The 9,424-nt window shown below is 35.5% G+C and overlaps 1 long non-coding RNA gene across 2 annotated transcripts; it reads left to right on the top strand.

Annotated features, from left to right (window-relative positions):
- The first annotated feature begins 7,985 nt into the window (after window positions 1-7,985).
- LOC133524784 (uncharacterized) lies at window positions 7,986-8,839 on the top strand. Of its 2 annotated transcripts, XR_009800443.1 has the most exons (3): window positions 8,093-8,394; window positions 8,470-8,586; window positions 8,775-8,839. It is a non-coding gene; the product is annotated as an uncharacterized LOC133524784 (long non-coding RNA). The 2 variants fall into 2 exon arrangements; XR_009800442.1 differs by having other exon boundaries at window positions 7,986-8,394; window positions 8,470-8,839.
- Window positions 8,840-9,424: the final 585 nt, after the last annotated feature.

Below are 9,424 nucleotides of genomic sequence, written 5' to 3'. Positions count from 1 at the left end.
ATTATTATTTAGAGATCGAGAAGCTCATGGCTACTTCTCAGCTCCCTTGCACCGAGTCTTCACCGGGAACCAGCGGTTCACGGACCCAAGCGCAGGCGGCCACCCAGGGCACCCCGCGGAGCGCGACGAACTGACACCGGCTGGCACGGGAGCTGGACGCTGCGACCAAGCCCACAACAGTTCATTTACGGCCAAAAGCAGCAGACGCTGCACCTCAAGGTATGCTTTGTGCACTGTGTGCAAATTTATTCCTAATTGTTATTGTTGAAATTAAAGTTAGCCTTAAGAGGGAAGAATAGCCTAACGATCCTAGTGAAATAACGCTACTTTTTCTATGAAATTCCATTTCGGGAGAAAAAGTTTTCCACTAACTAAGTATTAACAAATCACTTTGATTTTGATGTCGATCACTTCAGCATAATATATTCGAGGTTTATGGGTTTCGCTTTTTTGTTGTAAGTATTGCAAGTTAAAAAAAAAGGAAAACCTGTAAACCTAGTTTTTCATTGTGTCAATGACATACAAAAGATCATGGAGAATGCAAAGTATTTAGAATTGGACAAACGTTTTCTCTTTTTGTATGGACGAAAAGACTTTCCATCAGGTGTGACTAGAGCCAATCGCCGATCAGTTAAAAAAAAAGCGATCACGTGGTAAGGCATGTTAAAATTCCTAGCCAGAATTGCAATAACAGAATCCTTAAAAGGATATGGGAGTTGAAATTTAAATATTTTCGGTGAATATATCCGTCTCGCTAACGGAAGCGGCTCCTAAAACTAGTGCGATAAGGATAGGTAAGGCAAAAAATCCTGCGTAAAAATCTCAAAAAACGATGTTTCGTACTCGACCGTTTCCTTTTTCAAAACTTAACCAAAGGTAACGAAATTTTGAAATCCAAATGGTAATGAAATTATCTGTCGGATTTTTTTTGCTTCTAGGCGAAATGATGTCAGCTTTGAATACCATGCTTCTCTTTGCGGCCTAGGAAATTCGGCCGTTTTTGCGAATATTTCAAGTGCACTGGCGTCTTAAGAAACGAAAATATAAAAAAAGCAAAACAGTCCGACACAGATATTAATACTAATACGAGTAATCTGTGTTGAAAAAAAAAGATTGCTCTGGCTTCAAAAACCACGGAGGAAACAGTCGAGTACGTTTGTATGGAGAAATTACCACTCCTGTTGGCTATTAAGAGTTTCCTCACGTCTGTCTGTGTAAGTTGCTTAAGCGTATTGTTTTTAGAAATCTATTATATTAAAGCCATTTCTTTGGTTAATTATATGGAATTTGTTTCAGGAGCTGGTTGCAGAACAAAAAATAAAAAAAATATCTTAAAAAGACAGCTAAGAAACCGGCCAACAGCTTTCAAAAATTTACATTTTTAGTAGCTTAACTTCAGACTTGAGTCTTCGCGTATGCACAATGCTAGAAGGTATGCCTAAATTGTGGAGGCCTTAGAAGATAAATTGTTTCTTAGACTGCAAAACCACTCGATGTAGAAGGACCACCATCAATTACAATGGCACTACCAGCAGGGTGTGGTGAGTCAGACACTGGTGAAAAGGCGTTTACTAAGAAGAATATTTAGATGATTACGTTACTCTAACCTGTTTACCAATTTGAATCTGTACAAGAATCGCTAGTAAAGGACATGCTTATCATTGAGCTAAAAAATGAATTAGTCAAAGAAGAAATACTTCAAAATGATGAAATTAAAGAGGTTATAGTGAAGCAGTCATCATCGCGAAAACAATAGAATTATCAAGCTAAAGATCAAAACGGATAAATGAACAACAAGCAACAAATCAAGTCCAAGTTCAAGCCATAAAAATATTTTTTTTGATAAGCGTTCTAGACATTCAAGAGGTAGAAGCTCATTAGTCACAAGAACAAGTTCAATACCAAGAACTAACTGGTGTTCGACTCAGCACCGCAGTAATTCATCGAAGGGAATCCTCTCCAACAATGGGACGTGCAGAAGATGTGGCCAGGCCCCAATTTCACATCGGTGGCAGGTGCGACAATTTTCACAAAATATGACATATGTAGAATTATTGGTTTCACCACGCTGACAGGTGCGACAATTGTAGAAAACAATCGTTACGACTAAAAATAGGGAAAAAATGTCTCAATTAATTAAAAGTTGTTAACTCAAATAGCAATAAACAAAAATTATTAATCAAAAAATATTCACAGTAACAATAATAAGCTAAGTATTACACGTACGCTGAATAACTGGCATGACATTAAAGGATGACTCACAGTGCACCGTACCGCGTAAACCGCAGCTTCTGTATCTTAGGTGTTTTGCATAGATCACGTGACCGCCGAGCCGCGGTTTGAAGCGGTACGCTGGCACTGTGAGCCATTCTTAAATGGATAATTTTATATTTATTGGCTGAAAATAAATGATTTATTTAAAATTATTAAATCCTCTCCCGCCATTATGTAATTTTCTTCGTGAAACTAGCATTATTTGTGTGTTATTTTATTTCAAACATGTTATTGCAATATGGGTATGACAAGAAAGATGTCTATCTTAAAATTGATTTCTAACAGCAAATCCGTATTATTTGGTTAATTTGTAAACAAATTAACATTCGAAATGAAAGTAAATAAATGGAAAGGAATAGCTCAACGTTTTAATGAAATACTACTCGCATGGAGAGCCATTTTGAACTACGCGTATGTCAACCACAAAATACTACAATTATCACGCAATTCGACACGCCTTGAACCTTCACCGACAATTCTACAAATATGTCGACTAGAAAAAATAATTCTTGTTTCACAACATAATTGTAATACATACAATTGTAGCAAAATGCCTGTCATGTTTGTAAGCATTTCTATAGAAAATATTTTATAAAATTGTAATATGTCACCTGTCGCTTGACAATTTTCGCTCGACGAATGTCACTGATAATTGTAGCCGTGGTGAAATAGGGGCCAGGTGCACCGCTACAGATGTCCAGCGCAGGGCTAAGACTTGTACCATATGCAAAAAGTAAAACTACTTCAAGCAACACTGCTTCTAAAGAAATAAGAATGGAAGTGTAGTAGAAAGGTTCAGTTCAGAAAAACACCAAAATTACGTAAGTGTAATCATTCTAGTTAGTCAAATGTTATCAATATCATTGAATTAGTTCATAAATATGTCAATTGAATTCGAAAAAATGGAGTATACAATTTAAATGTTAAAATCATTTAAAATTTAGTCTGTCTCAATTCTACATGTGCTGATCCAACAGTCATTTCAATTCATACTTTGGAAGCTTTGGAAAAGGTAACAATATTAAAATTTCAATTCAGACGAGGTTTCCTCTGATGTTATGTATTCCGACTTCACATGTATTCATTTACAGTTCATTCAAGGCAATATTACTTTGTATATTTTAAATTCGATGACTTAACAATTTGTATATTCTAATTAATATCCGCAAGCTATAAAGTCGGAACGAAGATAACAAAGAAAATATTTGCACAATCTTTCGCCGATACTTAACAAGAAACAAACACCGAAGTAATACGAAGTGGATTTAAAAAAAACTGGGATTTATCCCTTTGACCCACAAGTACTCACGGAAGATAAATTCGATCCAGCTGCCTTGGATAATAAGGATGAAATAAGGATGGAAATAAGGATGAAAAGCGCAAAGCCCCTAATAACGATTTACGTAGAGGCTTTGAACATGTTATGCTGTAACACTAACTGTACTTTGGACAAGGAAGAACAAAGTGCTTCCATTTTTCTGGCAGTTTCTAATTCCAAAGACAAAAGTGTTCCACAACTGTGTGTGAAACAACAACTGCTCCACAACAGCCAAACACAAAATAGTGTTCGATCTCTGCCTTGGATGCTACTCAAAAGCGTACTTCAGTATCGAGGTTTAAAAAGGAAGCATAATATAGTACAACAACCGCGCCGATCGCATATATTATGACTAGGATATGTAATGACCGACCTGTCAAAAAAAGGGACCCGTCTGAAAATCAGCGCTGGGTATATATCTACATATCTAGCAATAAAGCTGAGACAGGTACCCATTGCCTATACCAAAAAACCACATGGGTAAAAAGGTAAGAGCTGTAAATAAGGTAAATTTTTTGTGATTTTTTTGGATAATTTATTTTGTGCAATTAAGTGTATTTTGTTTTATCTCACGTTGTATGTTATTTTTATTTTGTATCTTTGGTAGTTGTGGCAATAAACATTTTTTATCTTTATCTTTATCTTATCTTAAAAGACACTGTTTCATGCCAGCCAACTATTTCTTGTCTTGATTCGGACGTAAACCCAACTTCAACCCAAAAAGGGACTGATTCTGACTTTTAACTACAATTTGCAGAAACGATATGGGTGATTACCTCAATGACAAAATTTTGCGGCGGAGCTGATAATGACAGTATGGTTCATTGTTTCAGGAAGGTATTTTTTTTCTGAAACCTTACACAAATTATTATCTTAAATCAAATTGTAAAATGTTAAGTATAAAAGTTATTGATATTTATTAAAAAAAAAATATTTGCCGCATTTATAATTTTGGTGTAGTGTACCGAATCCATTTTTCTTGTATGATTTCTATGGTAGAACCATGAACATCCATTGATTTAACTAAAACTTCACAAACTTTTACTCGTTATTATTCTACGTATTATATAAGAAAAAGTTAATATTAGTACATGAATCGATATTCTAAACTAAGCATTAATAGTTGTCCGGGTAAAATAGTAAATTTTGGTGGTAAATATTGATAATGATTTTATGGTCGAGTTGATTTTAGCCAAAATTACAATTCTAAATAGAAGCCGGAGCCAAAGATACATGTCCCTTGTTCAGATTGCAACCTTTTTACGTTTTGAATTTACCTATTTGATAATGACATAATTTTGAATTTGAATAATTAAAAAGAATTGTGTCAAGCATTACTCACTCACATCTGTCATGGAAATAAATCAAGTCGCCCTTTATATAAATTTCGGATTTTTTATTGTAAATTAGTGCAATCCAATCAAGAAATCACCACAACTTATTCATGGTCCTTCGAACCGGATAAAATGAAGTAGTGCAGTGTTTTTAAGTTTCATACCTATATTTAAGAAGATAAACTGTGAGTACTTTCATGTTATTTTATTAGTGTAGCACATTATTGTAAAAAAATTGTATTAATTTCATATTTGTACTAACCCTAGATTTAACATTGTGGACTTTTAATCGAAATAAATGATTTTGATTGATTGATGATGAAACCCATCAACTGTTAAAAAAATATTATTTGAAGGATGGGCCAGGTAATAAAGATGGAATTAATTTATTAGTGAAACCATCTTGGAACGTGCAGGGTGAAATTCATGTAATTCATGTTATAGAAGACTTATTGTTCAAAGGGTCAAAAATTGTTCCAAAATCCATGCAAAAAGAAATATTAAATAAATTGCACGAAGGTCATCAAGGGATAAATAAGGATCTAAAATTAGCTAGAGAATTATTAAAGGAATTTGGTATAATATGATTGCTGATATAAAAAAAAATAACCACTACCGAATACAGAACCTCCTCCTTCTATGAGATTGAAGTCGGTTAATAAATGAAATAATGTCACACCATTTGCAGCCAACACCGTCGGTTTTAGCAGAAAGATATCGGTTTCGACAAAGACGGCAAAATGTCGGTGAAAATGTGTGTGGCGGAGTTAAAAAATGTAGTGGAAACATGTGACAACATGTGAAAATGTGTGTGTAAAGCTTTTGAGAAAATCGCACCCTGGTAGAAGCTGCAATATTGATATTGGTCACTTAGAAGGTAAAGAAAATTGGTCAACATGGCGCTGCACGGTACTGTTACTGCTAAGAGGTACTCCTGGAGGACTAGATGCTATCAACGGCAATCTAAAGCCACCAACTCAACCAGATTCAACGGCAACCGCCGCTGCCATGGCAACTTATAAATAAAAATAAATAAATAAATAAAAGGCTTTTATTTCAGGCAGTCAGTACCCATAGTGCATACAAAGTTATTATTACTAAATTAAAACTAAACTAAACTAAATTGACACTGTAAAGGGGTGCCACTCATATTAAAATTAAATTAGAATTAAGTATAAAATTAAAATTGCACATGGTATGTGCAGTCATTTTTTGTTCTGATCCATGTGAACTTATCATGAACTCAAGGTCGAACTACAAAAGGACAAGCATTAATAACATCTGTGCCAAGTTCAAGCCAAGTAATCATTAATCAAAAAGAAATTAAAGAACTATGAAATCAGCAAATATCCTTGGCAAAGAGTTGGCACTGATCTAATGCATTTTGATAACTTAGAGGTACGGTTAAGGAATTTAATTTCAGTACCATTTCGTACCTTGTGACAGTGACTATAGTATGGGGTTTCAAACGACTTTCATATTAATTGCCACTGTGATAAGGTACGAAATGGTACGGAAATTAAATTCTTTGACTATTTTAAGTCAATATTTGCCAGATAGGGGATACCTATGACATTAGTGTCAGGCGATGGTCCTCCCTTTCAGTCATTAGAATTTAAATAATTTTTATATGAATGGGATATAGGACATACAGTGACAGGTCCTTATCATTCCAATTCCAATGATCAGGCGGAACGTTCTGTTAAATTAAAAAAAAAAAAAACATGTTATAGAATGTAAAGAAGACGGATCAGATCCTTACTTAGCTCTATTACAGTATATAAATACAGCTAAAAATCTTATGTTATCACCGGCTGTGTTATTGATGTCTAGAAAATTAAGAAGTAATTAGTTTAAGTTTGTATTGTACCTTTATTCACATTTTACTGTAATTCTTATTAATTCTTAATTGTATGACAGTATATGAAATAAATTCAGAAGTAAAATACCAGGAAACCTTAACAAACTCAGATGTCCATATTGTATCCAGGTGACCAGGCTTATTATAAGAAAAATCCACACAGTATTTGGGAAAAGGCTGTAATTGTAAAACGGTTAGGTAATATAACATATATAATAAGGTCATATGTGATAAAAACTAATAATGATGTATCTTATGTAAGAAATAGGATTCATCTTATTCATAATTATAGTATCTAGAATAGTGACTTGACACTATCGTCTTCCATACAGTCTTGCTCACCACAAAGGGAAAGAAGTCGGAGGTGCCAGACGCAAGACAGGAGACGGTTACTCCAGCACCAGTAATGACTGATCACAGAGTGATGAGATCAGGACGTATTGTAAAACCTACAAAGCGTTATATAACAGAAAGTTAAATATAGTCAACTGAGATGTAAAATAAATATAGTATTATTCCTGGTAAGTCAACTGAGTAAATTTAGTTTTCCAGTTATGTCATACAATTTTATTAAATACATATGAATTTCTCAATTGTGTAACTGTAGAGAGCAGTTAAGGAAACATACTGTAAAATAATTTGTAGAATATTTTAATGTTAATAAAGACGAGTCAAATAAAAGACAGGTCATTAATGTAATTATGTTATATAAACTTACGGAAAGGGATGTTAGGTTGGTAACAACACTTCTAGTTGGTTCCTATTTAATGTGATTTTTGTCAACTCCCTTTTACATTCAAAATGGCGTCGTTCATACATACAATGTATTGTGCTTCCACAGATATTTAATTAAATAAAAGTTATTAAGTGCAGTTCGTTTTACTTTCCACCGTCAAAACAGTTTTATCTTATTTTATTGTGTTTTCCCTGGTTGCCCTGAAAACCAGCGCCATGGCTAAGTCAGCACAAACCCACAGGTCACTGAAAACTTTGATGTTAATACTGCCGCCATATTGAAAGTTTTGACAATAAGAGAAAACCGCTCACAAAGCTATGGCAGAGGCGGCAGAACCTGAAAAGCTGCAATCGCAGAAGGGAGAGTGAAAGACAGAGTGCCATTTATCGACGTCATAGCTGGTGGATACTGTAACAACAAAATGTAATTTTTCTTCTTCATTATTAAAAAAGTAAGGCTCGCGTTAGTTCCGAACTCCTACAGCCATCTAGCTAAGGATTAGCGTACTAGCTAACGCGCGATCGAACACTATGGGTCAGAATTGCCAGCTTCAAATCCGGAAGAAACATTGCGTTTCCCCGCTTTCCTGTGTTTTATTCGTAGAACATATTTAATCATAGTGTGTTTTTCTTTAACATTATGTAATTCCTGCGCAGATGGTTAGTTATTTTTTAAGTAAAACAGAAGGAACCATAAACGATCGTTTTGTCTGTGGAGTCATGTAGTGTTTGCACGAGCCTAATTCGGACTTGGCAACCCCGTCGGCCTATCTGTCACTCAAGATGTCGGAAAGGAAGGGAGATCTTCTTTTTGTTCGATTCGAGCCGGGATCGGCTATACCCTTTGAGATCGGGCTCCATCGCCCATTTGAGTAAGTGTTATAGTGGTTGCGTTGTTTATTTTGTAAGAATAAAGTGCCTTTTTAATGTAGGTTGCGTATTTTCAGCCCCGGCATAACATGCTAACCTTAAATTTGTTGCTGCGTTGAAGAGCGATACATCGCGTGCCCCGGGTGTTGACATAAGCTGCATAATTTCCATGCAAGCCTTTTATCCACCAACGGGTAAGTTTTGCATTTTTTTTAACCTTTAGGTAAGGTTTCGTGTAAATCGAAATTCGTGTCGGGCATTGTTGAATCGTGTTAGTGTTCCAAACTTGAAATCAAGGCGATCTCCGCCCTACAGTATTAATTGGGATTCAATCCCAGCCGTAATCAGGTGACTTGCCCTAACGAGTATACAATAATTTCAGGGTTCACGGCGGGGCGCTAACTACCTGGCTAACTCGCGCGGTCTCCGACCACCTGCCTCATGCACCGGTAACCCCAGATAATACCAGCGGTAGTGAGCTGTCGCTGACCGTTTTGTAACCATCCGTCCAGGCCTACACAGAACGTGGCGGCTGGGGTACAATTCCCGACGTTGGAGGTTAGACCCATCCTTTATTAACTATTTGACATTTGGACCAGATCGACTGGCCCTGGCGCCCATATACATCTCCTGTATTTTCTAAATTTAGTTCCTCGGATCGCTGTTTCTACCAAAATCTAAATAAAAGAGTTCGTTAACCCCGATTTGTTCCCTGAAGCTTCAGTTTAAAAAAGAATTAATAAGTACTGTAGAGTCTGTGCAATCTATGCTAGCCGGTTATTATTAAGAAACTTGTCTTACTATTAAGAAACCTTATATATATAAATATAGGATTACCTCAACTGCGACTTCTTGCAGTATTGTTGCCGGGTTCTTCCAACCTCAGTGATTTCAATAAAAGCTTAGTTACATTGTATGTATTGTAGTTTACATTTTATATTATTCCTTTAGTTTTTTTTACCCCAAAATATTACTTGTAACAATACTAGTGCAAGCGATCGTAGATCGTAAATCAGAGCTTTCTGGAGCAGC

This window comes from Cydia pomonella, chromosome 14 (assembly GCF_033807575.1).
Source record: "Cydia pomonella isolate Wapato2018A chromosome 14, ilCydPomo1, whole genome shotgun sequence".
In the NCBI taxonomy this organism is placed as follows: Eukaryota; Metazoa; Arthropoda; class Insecta; order Lepidoptera; family Tortricidae; genus Cydia; species Cydia pomonella.
The sequence above is the reverse complement of the archived record's forward strand: the minus strand, read 5'-3'. Positions and strand labels throughout refer to the sequence as shown.